Source organism: Heloderma suspectum, chromosome 2 (assembly GCF_057233095.1).
Source record: "Heloderma suspectum isolate Gila_16-S chromosome 2, 16-S_ref, whole genome shotgun sequence".
Taxonomy (NCBI): Eukaryota; Metazoa; Chordata; class Lepidosauria; order Squamata; family Helodermatidae; genus Heloderma; species Heloderma suspectum.
In genome coordinates this window covers 19,004,083-19,020,339 of record NC_139459.1, presented here as the reverse complement: position 1 = coordinate 19,020,339, position 16,257 = coordinate 19,004,083, and the positions used below count along the sequence as shown (strand labels likewise).

Sequence of the window (16,257 nt, the reverse complement as noted above, 5' to 3'; positions counted from 1 at the left end):
CAAAGGCATGAAAATGGTGGCGCTCACTGAACAGGTTCACAGTGAGCTCTGGGGAATTCTCCAAACTTGCAGGTGGCTCAAGGTTCGGGGGGATGTGAGCAGGGGTGTTGCTTCAGTGAGTGCCTGGAGAACCCGAACTAGCGTTAGTTCTTACATCCCTAGGGTAAGGGGAGACATGATAGAAGTCTACAGAATTATGCATGGAGTGGAGAATGTGGAAAGGGAGACTTTTTTCCCCCTCTCTCAAAATACTAGAATCCAGGGTCAACCTATGAAGCTTATGGGTAGGAGATTCAGGACAGATAAAAGGAAGGACCTCTTCACACAGTGTAAAGTTAAACTATGGAATTCACCAGCACAGGATGTGGTGATAGTCACCAATTTGGATGACTTTAAAATAGGGCTAGACTAATTCTGGGAGGAAAAGGCTATCAATGGCTATTAGTCCCGATGGCTATGTGCTACCTCCAGCACCAGAGGCAGTGAACTTCTGTACACCAGTTGCTGGGGAACATGGGCAGGAGGGTGCTGTTGAGCTCATGCCCTGATTGTGGGTTTCCTGTGGGCAGCTGGTTGGCCACTGTGTGAACAGAATGCTGAACTAGATGGACCCTTGGTCTGATCCTGCATGGCTCTTCTTATGTTCTTATGTTCTTAACCCCCTATGCCCTGAAAATCTGCTCTGAAGGGTTGGGAGATCTTCCAAAACAGTATGTGAAGTGGCATTGGGGACTGCAGTGGGAAGAAAGAATCCACAAAAAAGGCCACCCTGCTGGAGACCTTCCCTTTGCAGAGGCATAACTCTGGATTAGGGATGGATACTTCAGTCTATTTCTGGCCCATCTCAGTTTTGCATCTGTTCAATCATAAGTCTATCATGCCCTGGTTTCTGTGGCTGTTTCTTTTTTTTTTAATGCACAAAAATGTACATTCCTATTTTTGCATTTCCCCCCAAAACAGCATGGTTGTACAATTTCTCCCCCATGAAAGATACATTTATGTATCCATTTCCCCCTAGAATAGGTATTTTCCCTAAACTAGGCCTTTTGATTTTGAGTCAAACTGCATCACAAAATTTGGACAAGAGTTCAGTCTGAAGGATTACTGTGTTCCAATCTATGTATTAGTCTGGAAAATGCTAAACATTTGTCTTTAAAAATGTGGATTGAACAAAATTCTTCAACATCTCTGCTCTGGATCCAACCCAATGGGATTAAATGTCTCAGTGGATTGTGGCCAACATATCTCCATTCTTCTAAACCTGTCCATCAGTATCTTTACAACTCCACATCTTCTGCATGTGTGTGTTGGTGGTGGTGGTGCTAAGATTGTGAAGAAAAGACATGAAACATCAGCCCTTCCCATTTAACTGTTATGCCGGTCTGGGAAGGAGCAAGATGCCAAGGTGACCCCACCTGATCAGTATTTTCATACATAACTGAAGGGGTGGGAGCAGATTATGAATAACCAGGGCCAACATCAAGGACTGGCATACTTGGGCACCAATCATGGACGTACTGACAGGTAGGAATGGCATGGGCATCTGCTTGGGGCTTGGAACCTGGTGAGAAATCGGCAGCTTGGCCCCCTGGATGCCAGTCCGCAGCCCCAGCACTTGCCTGACTCAGTGAGCCACTGGGTCTAGAGGGAGAGATGGAAGCACCTCTCATCTCCTCCTCCCTCCACCCTACTACAGCTACAGTGGCAGTGGTGGCAGGGACAGGGCGGTCATTTCACATAAGTGTAAGAGACTTTCATAAAACAACCAGCCTACAGGAGGGGAAGAAGAGAGCTCCTCATCTCCTTCCCCCCACCCCCACTATAGTGGGAGCGGGGACAGGCTGGTTATTTTTTGTAAGTCTCTTACACTTATGCAAAAGTACCAGGCTCTCGCCACCACTGCTGTTGCAGGGCTCTCCCTCCAGGACTTGTGCAGCCCGGCTTATGGGGGCAGGTGGCAGCAGTGACTCGGTGAGCACCCCCATGAGCCAGGTCCAAACGAGCCTCTCCATCCCTACTGACAAGAGTCCTCTGGACCTGCTCCTCATCTTCACCACTGCAATGTGCTTGTTCACCTGTCCCTTGCTCTGGTGCAGGCAACAGTGGTGGTGAGAAGTAGATGCTACTGGTGATTGGCAGTCTGCTTGCCAAGCAGGCAGATGGTAGTAATGATAAGGAAGAGGAAGAAGAGGAGGAGCAGCTGGTGATAATCCTAGTAAGATGGTAGACTCACTCAGGAGGGAGGGGCACTGAGGGTATGTTGGCCAAGGGCCCTCCAAAAGCTGAAGCCAGAATCACAGGTAACATGTGAATTAGCCTGGAGACAACACACTTGAGGACCATTAGAAAAATGTTCAACTCTGACTTGAAAAACAGTGGCCGGGTTCACACAACATGCTAGCCCACACTTAGACAATGGTTCAACAACAACCCACAGTCAACCACTGAGTGTAGGTTCGCATGTTGTGTGAACCTAGTCAGTGAGTTTTGTTGCTCCCTGCCATAAGAGTAAGATGAATAAAAGACACAAAACACAAGGAATGAGAAAAGGAGGGAGGTGCAAAGAAGTAAGTTCAGTGACATTAAAAAAGAGAGAGAGGCACAATTACAGATGGTTGAGTCCCTCCTTGTTCATGGTGGGTGGCTAGGAATAGGACATGTCATTATCTGAAATAGGTTGGCTTATTTCTGTGAACCAATCAACATTTGGCCCCCAGCCCAACCTCCCACCCCCAATCTTCCAAACAACCTTTCTCCTCATTAAAAGCCTATCCTATCCAGCTTATCGCAGCAATGGTAGCAGCAGCAGTAACTCTGAACTGAGAGAAATGAAGGAGGGAGGATTTTCCCATCCCCTTCCTTCTCCAGAATGTCTGGTGCACCAAAATGAAAAGCCCCAATGGATTTTGGGAGTTGTAGATGTTCTAGGAGAAGCAGGAACTCTTGTAAAAACTGCAACTCCCAAGAGCAACTGGAAGGTTTTTGTTCTTGAGAAATAGCAGCACATTGCTGCTATCACCAGTCCAATTATATGGTGAAGGGGGGAGGGTGGTTTGGCAGTTGAAACCGGACATGTGGGAGGGGGGTTATGGGCTGGGGTAAACTAGGTATTTTTCTCCATCCCAAACTGGTAACTGAGCCATAGAAAAATATAGAGGCTTGTATATCTTGCCTCTTCGTTGAGGTGAATTTTTATACCCCCCCAACCCTCAACCCCCAAAACTAATTTCCAGATGTGCCCAGTGAATTTCACCAGTATCTCTTGGCACATGATCAACTGATAGAACTCAGCAACATCTTAATCCAACAGCTAGGGACTATGTACTTTGTTGACATCCACATGGCACATAATGAAGAGCTGATTACTTTCGTGTATCACTAGATATTATTTGGTTTATAATAAAGATGGATACTGAAGCACAGATTTACACATACTCTGCCTGAATTACCTTAAATGGAAGGCAGCTTCACCACCACCACACACAAAATAAATTAAAATATGGCATTTTAATTTTTCCAAATACTACCATGAGAGAGTTACAAACAGATTTCAGACTAAGCATGACTTCTTAAATGAATTATGATTATACTGGGAGTAAGGAAAAGCAAAAGTTAGTGACCTTTTCTTCCTTTTTAAAAATTAAACAATTGCGCCATATCTGAAGAAACAAAGATCTCATGACTTTACATAGGAAGCTATGGCTAGGCCATGGATCCATCCAGCCAGGGTCCCAGGCAGATGTCTCTCCCAGTAGTCTCTCTCTCTCTCTCTCTCTCTTAGCTGCAGATATTCAGGCTTGAACACGGGACATTCTGTACTCTGTATGCCTACTAAGTGATATCCCCTCCTGAAACTGTGATAACATTTTCTTGATCAAATCGTGGAACAGAAGAATTTAAGAAGCAAACTGGATCAGAAAATGTGTGTTGTTTTTTTCTTAAGAAGTGGACTGATACATTTAAGACAAGAATATGAGGTCTTTCATTTTTGCTACTAGGTATAGGGATGTGCAAATCAGCAAAACTCATGCTTATTGAAGTTTTCCAGATCCTATAAGCTCATTCCATCTAGGAGCTCACTCCATCTAGGAGCTCACTCCATCTAGAAGCTTGCTCTGACTTGAGTCTGTATCAAATTGCGAGCTTTATTGTTCTCGTTTTGCATGAAAATCTGTCTGTATTTACATGCACAGTTTTCCAAATGCATGCGCCAGTTGTGCACATCTTTGAAATGTACACATTCTTCTCCCATTGATTAAAGCATATTTGTGCTCATTTTCCAAAAGTACACAGTCTGCTGACTGTATTTGTGTATTAATGAACAAATTAACAACAGTCACTATAGAAGGGACGCATTTTTTTCAAGGTAGTTTGTAAGTAGTTTTTGAAAAGCTGGAAACTTGAGAGAACAAAACTGAACTTCAACCTCTCACCTTTCATGCCAGTATTATAGTGAGGAAACTCCAGATTTGAATTTGTTGTGAAATTTGAGAAATGCCTAATATTATGAGAATTGAGACATTTAATGCTCAAATAGTTTCACACCAAGAAGTGAAAACTAAGATACAAGGGGAAAGACCTCCCTCCCTTCTATCATGAGTTATGAACAAGACATATTGTTATTCGTTTGATATTGAAATATGATCAAGTAGGGAGTAGATTTTGAGAAGCTCTTCTTACGAGATAATGTAAAAGGAGCAATTAGAATTATTGGAGCCACAGTCATGACACCAATAGTTAAGGCCGTCAGCAAAAAAAAAGTATCATCTAAGGGCAGCTGGATCCCTTGGCAACTTATATGTGCCAGATTAAATAGAAGAAAGATTAGAACTTCATTATTTCTAAAGAAGTTTAGTGTAATTTCCCCTCAAAAGTAATATGTCTAACTCTCAAGGGGGCAAATCACACCAAGTTTGGCCCTCATAGGGAGTGAGTCAGTAATTCTGCTTGGTTCAGCTGACCTGCTATTTTTTTTTTTTCTGTATGTGTATAGTTCATGGTAAGAATCCCTTGTATGTTTGCCAGAAGCAATAGGTGGCAGTGCTACCTTTCCAGTACAGAAGCCAAGTTTTTTTTCTTTTCTTTTTTCTCCCATTTAATTAGACTTGCAAGTCTGGAATTGAATGTAGAGATCTGTCCTACAGTCAGTATTGCTTTAAATGTTTATATTGTAGTCCACCTTCTTGGGGCTTACCCTAACAGTAGGGTATAAATAAAATAAAATAAAATAAAATGTTCATACAGTCATGTTCAGTAGTAGTACCTAACACCATATGAATTACAAGCAAACAAGCAGAAGGAAGAACCAGCAGACTTCAAGCATGTATGATGGTCCTACAAGAAGACTAAATACTGGGAGAAATTATATCATCATCACCACCGTCAAACTATTTTAGCATGAAATGGAATGTTATTTTGAAATAAAAAGGCAACACAAAGAAGAAAAGACATAATAATATAACAAGATGACTAAAGAGAAGCACTAATCATGATTCTTAGTCTAAAACTAAACTATTATTACATTATTAAATGGAAGAGTTATTGGTAGTATTGGTATTAGTATTTTATATTGGACCATTAGTGAACAAGGGGCTTTACAGAATTCAAGAGGATAGCTCACAGCCCTGAGGTGCCTACAATTAAAAAACAAAACAAAACGATACCAGAGAAACAGCAGAGAAAAGGAATAGACATTAAAGTAGGGATAGGGGATGGTATCCAGTGGTGTCTATCTGCCAATGGAATGGAATCTGATGGAATATTGGATTTTCCCACCCCCACTCCCACCCCTGTGCATCCCTCAGATCCGTTCCAGAGGGCTGGGGTGTTCTTTACCACTTTCAGAACCACGGTGACTTGCACCAGCCAGGACAGGGAGTGTCCCCCCCTTACCTTCCATTAGGGATGTATGAGAAATTCATTCTTTTTTCTTTTCTTTTAATCAGGATATACCCAGTTTGCACCTTCAGATGAAACATGGACTCACACAGAATGTGTGGTCCAAGTCCGTACATTGCCAAGCTTGCAATATTATTCACAGATACACCCCCCCCCCCATGCATTGGACAGCATGCGTTAAGGATGGCGAAGAATTCCACCACGGATTTCAGTGAGGCCGAATGCACTGGCATTTGGCCCCCCGAAATCCATGGTGGAACGGCCTAACCCCCCGCGCCCCCCACAGATTCCCCCCGGGATGAGACTTACCTTGGGCGGATATTCCAGATAGCAGTGGCTCCAGTGGCAGGTCCGGCGACGGCAGCTGGTCTTTTGACCGGCTGCCGCGGCCGCCATTGTCATCCTGGTCTTTGCCGTAATAGGCTACGTAAGTCTTTACATAGCCTATCATGGCAAGGCAATAAAAAAAGGCGTATGCAAATGGCGGCGGCTATGGCGGCCACCATTTGCGTTCCTTTATTTTTCCCTGATTTATCTTACATAAATATTTACGTAGGCTAGAACGGCGAAAAATAGAGGAACGCAAATAGCGCCCACTATGCTATTTGCATTCCCTTTTTTTCACCATTTTATCTTACACAAATATTTATGTAAGATAAATTTGCCAAAAATAGGGAACGCAAATGGCGGCCGCCATAGCCGCCGCCATTTGCGTACGCTTTTTTTTTTTTTAATCCAGACGTTTTAGGCTACATTCCTTATTTGCGTTCCTTATTTTGGGCCGTCTTAGTCTACGTAAATAATTACGTAGACTAAGACAGCGAAAATAAGGGGAACGCAAATAGAGTCCACTACGCTATTTGCATTACCCTTATTTTCGCCATCTTAGTCTACGTAAATATTTACATAGATTAAGACATCAAAAATAAGGCACGTAAATGACGGCGGCTTTAGCTGCCACCATTTGCGTACACGGTTTTTTTTTTCCCCCAGAGCCCTTCGCGGCTGGAAATCCGGCTGCAAATGGCTCTGGCCTGGCTGGGCCTGGCCGGCTGCTCCGCAGAGCCACTGCGGAGCACAGCTGGCCAAGGAGGATTCCAAGGGGGGAGGAACGGAGTGCCTCCCCCCCGTCCAGGATTCCGAGGGGAGGGACAGAGCGCCTCACCCCCCACCATCAGCATAATCCATGAACAGGTAAGTGATTTTCGTACATCCCTAGATAGGGACGGCAGAGAATTCCACCACGGATCTCGGTGAGGCCGAATGCCAGTGCATTTGGCCCCCCGAACTCCATGGCGGAACGGCCTGCCACCCCCCACCCCCCCACGGATCCCCCCCGAGACGAGACTTACCTGGGGCAGATCTTCCAGGAGGCAGTGCCAGTGGCGGCAGCTGCGGCAGCTGGTCTTCTGACCGGCCGCCACTGCCGCCATTTCCAGTCCTGTTAAAAAAACACACACACGACGTGATAGGCTACGTAAATCTTTACGTAGCCTATCATGGCTGGGTGGGTTTAAAAAACACAAAAACGCGTACGCAAATGGCGGCGGCTACAGCCACCGTCATTTGCATTCCTTATTTTTGGCCGTCTTAGTCTACGTAAATATTTACGTAGACTATGATGGTGAAAATAAAGGGGAACGCAAATAGCATAGCAGGTGCTATTTGCTTCCCTTTTTGATTTGCCGTTTTAGCCTGCGTAAAGATTTACGTAGGCTAAAATGGTGAATCAAAAAGGGATGCAAATAGCGCCTGCTACGCTATTTGCGTTCCCCTTTATTTTCGCCGTCATAGTCTACGTAAATATTTACGTAGATTCAGAAGGCCAAAAATAAGGAACGCATATAGTGGTGGCCGAAGCCGCTGCCATTTGCGTACGTGGTTGTTGCCGTTTTTTTTCCCCAGAGCCCTCCGCGGCTGGAAATCTGGCTGCGGACAGCTCTGGGCTGGGCCGGGCCGGGCTGGCTGCTCCGCGGAGCTGCCGTAGAGCACAGCTGGTAGGGATGTCAGAGAATTTCTCCACAAATCTCGGGGAGGCCCAATCCAAGTGCATTCGGCCCCCCAAAATTGGTGGAGAAACGGTCTGCCCCCCTGCCCCCCCGGGACGGGACTTACTTTGTTCGAATGTCCCTGGTGGTGGCGGCAGCTCCGGCGGCCAGTCTTCCAACTGGCTGCTGCCGTCGCCATTTCCAAGTAAAAAAACAAACAAACGTGATAGGCTACGTAAAGATTTACCTAGCCTATCACGGCTAGATTTTTAAAAAACACCGTGATAGGCTATGTAAATGTTTACATAGCCTATCACAGCTGACTTTGAAAAAAAAAAAAGCGCTTACGCAAATGGCGTCACCCATGGGCACCGCCATTTGCATTCCTTATTTTGGCATGTGTAGTCTACGTAAACATTTACATAGACTACGGCGAAAATAAGGGGAACGCAAATAGCGTAGACGCTACGCTATTTGCGTTCCCCTAATTTTCGCTGTAGTCTATGTGAATGTTTACGTAGACTAGACGTGCCAAAATAAGGAACGCAAATGGCGGCGCCCATGGGCGCCGCCATTTACGTACGTGCTTTTTTTTTTTTCAAAGTCAGCTGTGATAGGCTACGTAAACATTTACATAGCCTATCACAGCTGACTGCAAGGACGCAAACGGCGGCGGCTATGGCCGCCACCATTTGTGTCCCGGGCTCCTGGCAGGAGAGGAGGTTTCGCGGCCGGAGGGACGGGGTGCCTCCCCCCCAGCCAGAATTTCGGCCAGAGGAATGGGGTGCCTCCCCCCCAGCCAGAATTTTGGGGGGAGGGACGGAGCGCCACCCCCCCACCGCGAAGCAAGCTTCGGGATCAGGTAAGGGACTTTCGTCCATCCCGAACAGCCGGCCATCGAGGACTCTGGGGGGGAGGAACGGAACACCTCCCCCGCCACCATCAACATAATCCGCGAAAGGTAAGTCACTTTCGTACATCCCTAGTGGGAAATAAGGTAGACCAGCCCCAGCCCCATCATGATGTAGGCAGTGGGGTCTCCCTGGTGAGTCAACAGGCTTTGAATCCAGTGGATCCATGTTTGCCTCCATCCTGCCCCCACTCTGCCAACCTGCCAGCAGAGCTCTTCGCCACTGACAGAGGGGTATATCCGCATAGGGATACCAGACTATAATTCACTTCATTGGATGTAAAATAAAGATGGGGAAATGGTCGTGATTAGATTCATATGGACCTTTAAAACACACACACAACAAAACAGTTCTTTCTTTGCTCTTAGTCTCCTTGTCGTCATGGCCACACCAACTTGGTTGCCTGGCCTGATGATCCTGTCCGGGTTTGTGCGGGAGGGGTGTTGTTAATACAGCTACGAAAGGAAAGCCTGTAAACCATGGTAGAGAAATCTGTCATTAAAGTGATACTAATCTCTCAATATACAGAATGCATTAAGGTTTATAACCAGGATGCAGGGAACCTTTCTAGGGTATGATTTTTTTTTCACCCTCATGATGAAAATTCAGGCCTGGCCTCACAAAAGCCAGCTAAAAGATGTGATAAGCAAGAGGATAAAGCAATAAGCAGGTAAAATGACAATCACATTCATACTGTGATCTCTGGCAGGGAGTGTTTTCAAAAATGCATTACCAAAATTGATGGCTGTTTTAACCAGAGGCAAGCCAAAATATTAGATTAGCTTCTTCTTTTTCTGAACTAATCCAATTCTGCATGTTGAATTAATATTTAGTGAACTCTGAAGTTAATGTTTGTTAACTGATTTGAAAACAATTGAGTGTGTTTGTGTGTGTGTGCAGGGGGTGATAGTAGTTTAACTGGGGTAGCAGGAGAGGAGAGAAAAGGAAAATCGACCACACTGTGAGGAGATGGATAGATAGATATATTCAAACCCTTTTGGGTTTTTGGCATTAATTGAAAACTTATCATTTCAACAAACTTTCCTGGAAAGGTAACTTTGCCTTTGTGCTCTTGTTATTATATTGGTCTCTTTTTAAACCTTTTAATGGTATTTTAATGGTTTGATTATGTATTGTTGTGCATTACTTAGAATTTTTTAATGTAAGTGATTCATAAATATCATTAAATAAATAATAAAATTATAGGGGTGGGTTTTTTTTTTAATACTGAGACAGTCAGTCATTCAAACTGCAGGTCTTTGAGCATCATAATTTCCATCAGAAGCTCCAGGGTATGTTGATCAGTTCCTTTATGTTTCCTCAAGTGCTGTGCTGAAAATTTCTTCTGCTTTTTTTTTACAACTATCATTAAATTCCACAGGAAATCCCCCCTCCAAAGAGAAGAAAATGTTTGGTGAATTGTCAAGGAGGGCTTGTGGGGCTTTTGTGTTTATTTACGAGGTGGCTGAGGTGTGTGTGTGTGTGTGTGTGCATGTGTGTGCGTGTGTGTGTTGTCTTCCACTGTATAATAATCTCTCTGGCTGTCTGCAGCCATCCTGATTTCCCACATTTCAATTAAAGCCCAGAAGAAGCATAATTCCGTGGCATAATTGCTCCCATATAGCTTTTTCAGATCAGAAAGTATAAGGAGCGGCGGGGGAGGCTGCAAAGTAGTGAAGTGTAATAGAAAGGAAGAAAAACAATCAGCTAAGGATGTTGGAGAAATCTGCAATGGAACCAAATGAGTTCAGTTTCTAATTAATCCAACCCACGGATTCTGCTGCAGACTGCCTTTCTCCCTGTTGGGTGGATTCTGTGGACTTGTGGACCAGTTTACTAACTTTCCTGAATTTCGCACAAATTTTATCATTGAAAAATACACACACACACACACACACAAACCTGGCCAAAATGTGCATTTCCCTCATAGGCTGAAGTGTGAAATGTGCATTTGTGGGGAATCTGTGCGTTTTTGCATGCACAAATTTGCGTGAATGCATATTTGTGCAAATTTGGAAAAACCAGTTTCTGCCAATGGGCGGATAACAGAATGAAACATGTCTGACAATCCGCAGAACACAGATGGAACAGATTTAACACAATCTGCACATCCCTACATTCAGCACACCTCACAGCAATAAAGTACGCTCAAAAACACCAATAAAGGAAATTAAAAAAAAATGAATTTGAAAGTGCCCTGAGATTCTGAGAATGAGGCAGAATAATGGAAGCCTCTTCTACAGAAAAAGAAAACTCATGGGAAATATGAAGACAGATTTCAGCATATTACTATCAGGTGTTCCTCACCTGTGGAACAGGTACAAATTTTCATGCATGCATCTACTGTATGTGAAGTCCTAGCCTCCCAGGCTTCCATATTAGCCACCTGATTATCAAAAGTGCCTTGTGAAACAACCAGCATACATATCTGTCTAAGGACAATGCTGAATGTATACAGCACAGAGGTCTTCAGGTATTCCACTTCTTGCTAGAAAGAGGTTATTACTGGAGATCTTCAGAACAAATCTTCTAGATGCTGTTCACAAGTTTTTAGGGATGTGTGAACCCATACCTGCCCAGGTTCTCCAGGTGCCCACCCAGCCCCTGCCCCCTCTTGTGTTGGTCCCTGGGCCTTGCTCAAGCCCCTCCCATGCTCAGTGAGCAGCTTGCAGTCACCTCAGCAGCCTTGTTGAGCTCCAAGGTTACCATTTTTTGACAAATAAAATGGTGATTGCAAAAATGTGTATCATCTTTTCTTCTGCATAAAAACATGCATATTTTCCAATGTGCATATTTGCATGTGTGCAAAAGTGCACATTTTTTGCAAAATGTGCATTTCATGCATACACAAGTATGCACATTTGCAAATATACACATTTTCACATATGGAAATATGTGCATCTGCAAAAATGCAAATCTTTGCAATCGTCATTTTATTTTTCAAAAAATGGCAACCACAGAGCTTGATGAGGCTGCTGGGGTGAGTGTGGACCACTCGCTGAGTGAGGTCAGGGGGTGAGTGGGGGCAGGGGCTCAGTGAGCGGGGTTTGGGTGTGTGGGCAGGCGGGGGAGGGAGTTCCACTGGATTCCCAAATGGAATCGGGTGCCCACACCATTCCTGTATGTCTTGCATCTCCTTCACCATACATTTGTCTGCTTATTTCCTATTCCGGTAATTCTTTCCAGTGTCCAATCAACTCACAGGAGTATATCTTGATAGATGAGAGGCAGTGTGTCATGGTGTTAGATTTAATGACATGTTTCTGTTATTGAGGTTAGAGGTTCTTGGCTTAATTCACCCATGTGGCATTTCCTTTGCAATGCAGTAGCTCCATTGGATTTTGCAATATTGGGATGACATTTGGTAGTTATTTACTATTATATTTATATCCCACCTTTTGTTCCTCTTTCAAGGAACCCAAGGCAGCTTTTATAATCCTCCTCCTCTCCATTGTAAGGTAGATTAGTACACAGAATCAAAATGCAATTCCAGTTATTAACTTCAGCCAACAGCTCAGCCTCTGCACTAGTTTTCAGAAGGGAGAGGAGTATGCAGGATGAATTAGCACACAATATCTGCCTTTAAGACTGAGATGTCTAAATTAAAATTGGTGTGCACGTACAGGGCATCATTCTATGTTTCAAGTTCATACCCAAGCACCCATCTGAAAAGGAGTCAAGTAAAATGTAAAATGTGCAGGGGAGTTCCACTCAGGATGTTCCAAGCAGCAGGAGTAGGGAGGCAATTTTCACCAATCCCCCTTTTTGTGCATCACCCAGTGCCACCTTCCACTTTGTCCCAGTTTTCCCCCAGCCCTCCAGAGCTGCAGAGGTAATTTACAAATATCACATCCTCTCTAAGTCCACCAGTGGAAGTGTTCCAGGATCAGAAGAAGACATCATATTCATGGGTAGAAAATTCTGGCTGTATGTTTATCCTGCCTTTCCACAACTGCTGTAGGTAGTGTACAACAAGAATTGAGGACAATTTCATAAAACTACAAGCAAGCACAAAAATTGTGAAGATGAAAGCCTACAACAGCAAAGTTATCAAAACCAAGACATAATCCAGGTAATGTATGAACTAAGCTGGAAATAGTACACTACTAATCATAAAGAGGTCCTTGGAAAAACATTACACTCTACCTCGAAACCTGTAAGGGGATCTTTGTTCCAAGAATAATAACACTGACAAGGCTTACAATCTCAAAGGTGTGAAGCACAAGCAAGAGAAAAGGTGGGAGAAGGTATCTGAGGAATCCTCAGACAGCTGGAAGGCAGAATGTTTACCTGTGACAAGCTTAGGAAGAGGACATCAAGCCTGAGCTGCTTATCACTCCGGTGGTTTGGTGGTTTCAATACTTGCTGGTTCTCTTAGAGGGGAGAAAAAGAATTGAAGCGCTTTCCAATTTAGCTATAGCACAGAATAGGATTGCAAGGGAAATGTAAAAAGTGCTAGGGGACTTTGTGGGGTTGCAAGTGTTGATGTCTCTGGTAGTGATTGGTTGAATTGTCCTGATGTCACAGAGGGCCAGGGCAAGCAGCTGTCATGGCCCCAGACTCATATGACAGCCAAGGCTCAAAGGAGGAGGAGAAAGAAACAGTTGAGTCCGTGGCCACCACAGTGCCATGTGAAAACAAACAAACAACCAAAAATCAGGTTCCCTAATAATGAACCCAAGACTGATGGTTGTGACCCTGACCCAGAACCCTCATAAAAGCCTCCCTGAACCTGATTCACCTAAGCCACAACCCTCATGGATCCCACCCACCCAGGCCCAGACCAGTTCACCCAGGAGTGAAGCTCATACTGCTTTGCAATGGCTTCCCAACAGTGCAGGGAGAATACCAGTTGAGAAGCTACTGATAGATGTTGACGTACTCACCTTCAGGGCAATGGGTTGTCATATCTCAAGTGCGCATGTGCATGTGTGTGTGCGCGCGTGCGTGCGTGTGTGTGTGTGTGAGGGTGGAGCTGGGGCATAGGAAAATCTGGAAATCTGGACTGAGGATTTATAATGCCTCAGTCAACACCCAGCTTTCATCAGAGCAAACTGCACTGAGAGCTATTTGAGGTGCTGAGACCTCAGCAGTCCTAAACATCTGGAGGACACTAGGTTGAGGAAGACTGTAACTCCCTGCATTCCTGACCACTGGCTGGGGCTGATGGGAGTTGAAGTCCAAAACATCTGGAGGGCACCAGATTCAGGGAGGTTGCCCTGTTGCTTTGCTCTTTTTCAGGTATAGGTGTCCCAAACGGATTCAAAGGGAACAGAAGCCTACTGTTCTGCCTGCAAGCCCCACATTTCTCAGCCAACCTTTTGAGCCATGCCACCATCCACAATCACATCAAAGCAGTACACACAGAGTTTGGTCTGTCGCAGGGCCTCTGAATATCAATCTCCATCTTCAAATACATTCAGAAGCAAATTACATGACACCCTTAAGCTTCTTGCTGTGACCCGTGTCTGTGCTTCGCATATCTTACGCAAAGAAAAGTAAGCCTACCAATCCCAGATTGATCACACAAGCACACATTTATTTAATAAGGAGTAGACAAAGCCCTCACCTGGCCTCAAGCCAATGTGCTCAGCAGAGAGAAAGTCAGCACTTTCCTGACAGCTATTCATTCTTGCTCTTATGACTCTATTATTCTCGTAACTTCACTTTGAACAATTCCATGCCAAAGGGACACAGTGCCAAAGGACGTGTGGCCATGACTGTGGTTACTTTTATTCACCTTATCTCCTGTCATTTATAGCCGTACTTGTATGGGAACCAATTTTAGGGGTAATTCTGAAATCTTATCTGGATTTGACAGCAAAAATGGCACCTAGAGCAAACATGGTGACTTTGAACATTATTCCTCACGGGGAAACATCATGTTAGTTTTGAGTGAAGCCAAAAGAGTTCCAATAAGACCAGCAACATTTTTCTAAGGCAGGGGTAGGGAACCTCTAGCCTGTGGGACAAATGCACCCCCTGGCAGTCCCAGGTAGGGATGTTAGAGACATCCACAATGAATTATAGAATCATAGGGTTGGAAGGGGCCTGTAAGGCCATCGAGTCCAACCCCCAATGGATTCAAATGACTTTGGATTTCTCTGAATCCATCCCCAAGATTCCGCAGCAGACTGACTTTTACCAAGTTGCACAGATTCCATGGATTTGAAGACCAGTGGTTTCCTTTTTGGATTTTTTCACAAGTTTAGTTATAGAAAAATATATATTTTTAAACTATGTGCATTTCCCACCATAGACTAAAATGAAAATATACTGTACATTTGGGGGAGATTTGCACATTTTGAGAGGATTTGTGCATTTTCAGAAGTGCACATTTGTGTGAGTGTGAATGAACATAAGTTTGGGAAATCAAGAAAAATCAAATTCCATCAGTGAAGAAGTGATGTGTAAGAAGCAAATATGGCATATTGCTGTTCTCCAGGAGGGTTAAACCTAATGTATTGAGGTCTGGGGAGATTGGAGAGGTGGTAGAGAGGTATCACTGCCTCCTTGCCTATAATATTGGGCTGCCTCTGCATTTCTGTCTTTCCCCCACTCTACATTATGGATATGCATGTATTCTGTATGCTAATAAAACACTGCAAAGAAGCACTCTTGATACAATGACCATGCATACAGCTATATCAAGATTCTTTTTGTGTGATGCTTTACCAATGGACAGGAGCTAGGGATGCTTAAGGAATTAATTTTGTGTGAATTCCAATATGAACTAATTACAGATGTATGATAATTTCATTTCAGTTTGCAAATCACTCAAAAAAAGCCCCATTGGCACCCCCAAATGCAAATGCAAATGGGAGTGCATATTCTTCTAAATTTTTTGCAAATTCCTGGATTTGTTTCTGCATCTGCAAAATGTGCACTTTTAAAAATACACAACCTTAAAGATGCACCCATGTTCATAATTCAGTGGGGGGAAGCACTTTAAAAAAAATGCACACATTAAGACACGGAAAACTTTTAGAATGCGCAATTTAAACTTCTGCATTTTTAGTTGTGCATTTTAAAAACACACACTTTGAAATATTCCCATTGTCATGCTTTAATGGGGAAAGGTATTTGCTACTTTAAATTGGAGCTGCTCACATTTGGACCTGAGATCTTCTGCATGAAAAGCATGCGCTCTACTCCTGCTCTGCTGTTGCTGCTCATTTGTTAGGGTCTCTCAAGTCCACAGTATTCTACTTTGACAGTGACTGCAGAGTTGAGACTTCAAAACCCAATGGGGGCAACCAAGCCCAATATGCAATTGGTGATTGGACTCAATTTCATGTACAGGTTGAAATGACCCACATCTTTGGCTGCAGGCTGCTTGCCTCTAGATCACAAGCATGCAAATGCAGGTGCATTGACTCTAAAGCACCACATCATTTGCAGCTTGCCATGCTATGGGCTGCAGCTGTGAGGTTCATTTTCAACTGTTAAGTGCAGCATAT

At 44.1% G+C, this 16,257-nt stretch overlaps 1 protein-coding gene across 1 annotated transcript in view; it reads right to left on the bottom strand.

Annotated features, from left to right (window-relative positions):
* DCC (DCC netrin 1 receptor) overlaps window positions 1-16,257 on the bottom strand; it is a 1,145,836-nt gene that overhangs the window by 833,599 nt on the left and 295,980 nt on the right. The gene's annotated exons all lie outside the window — the stretch shown is intronic.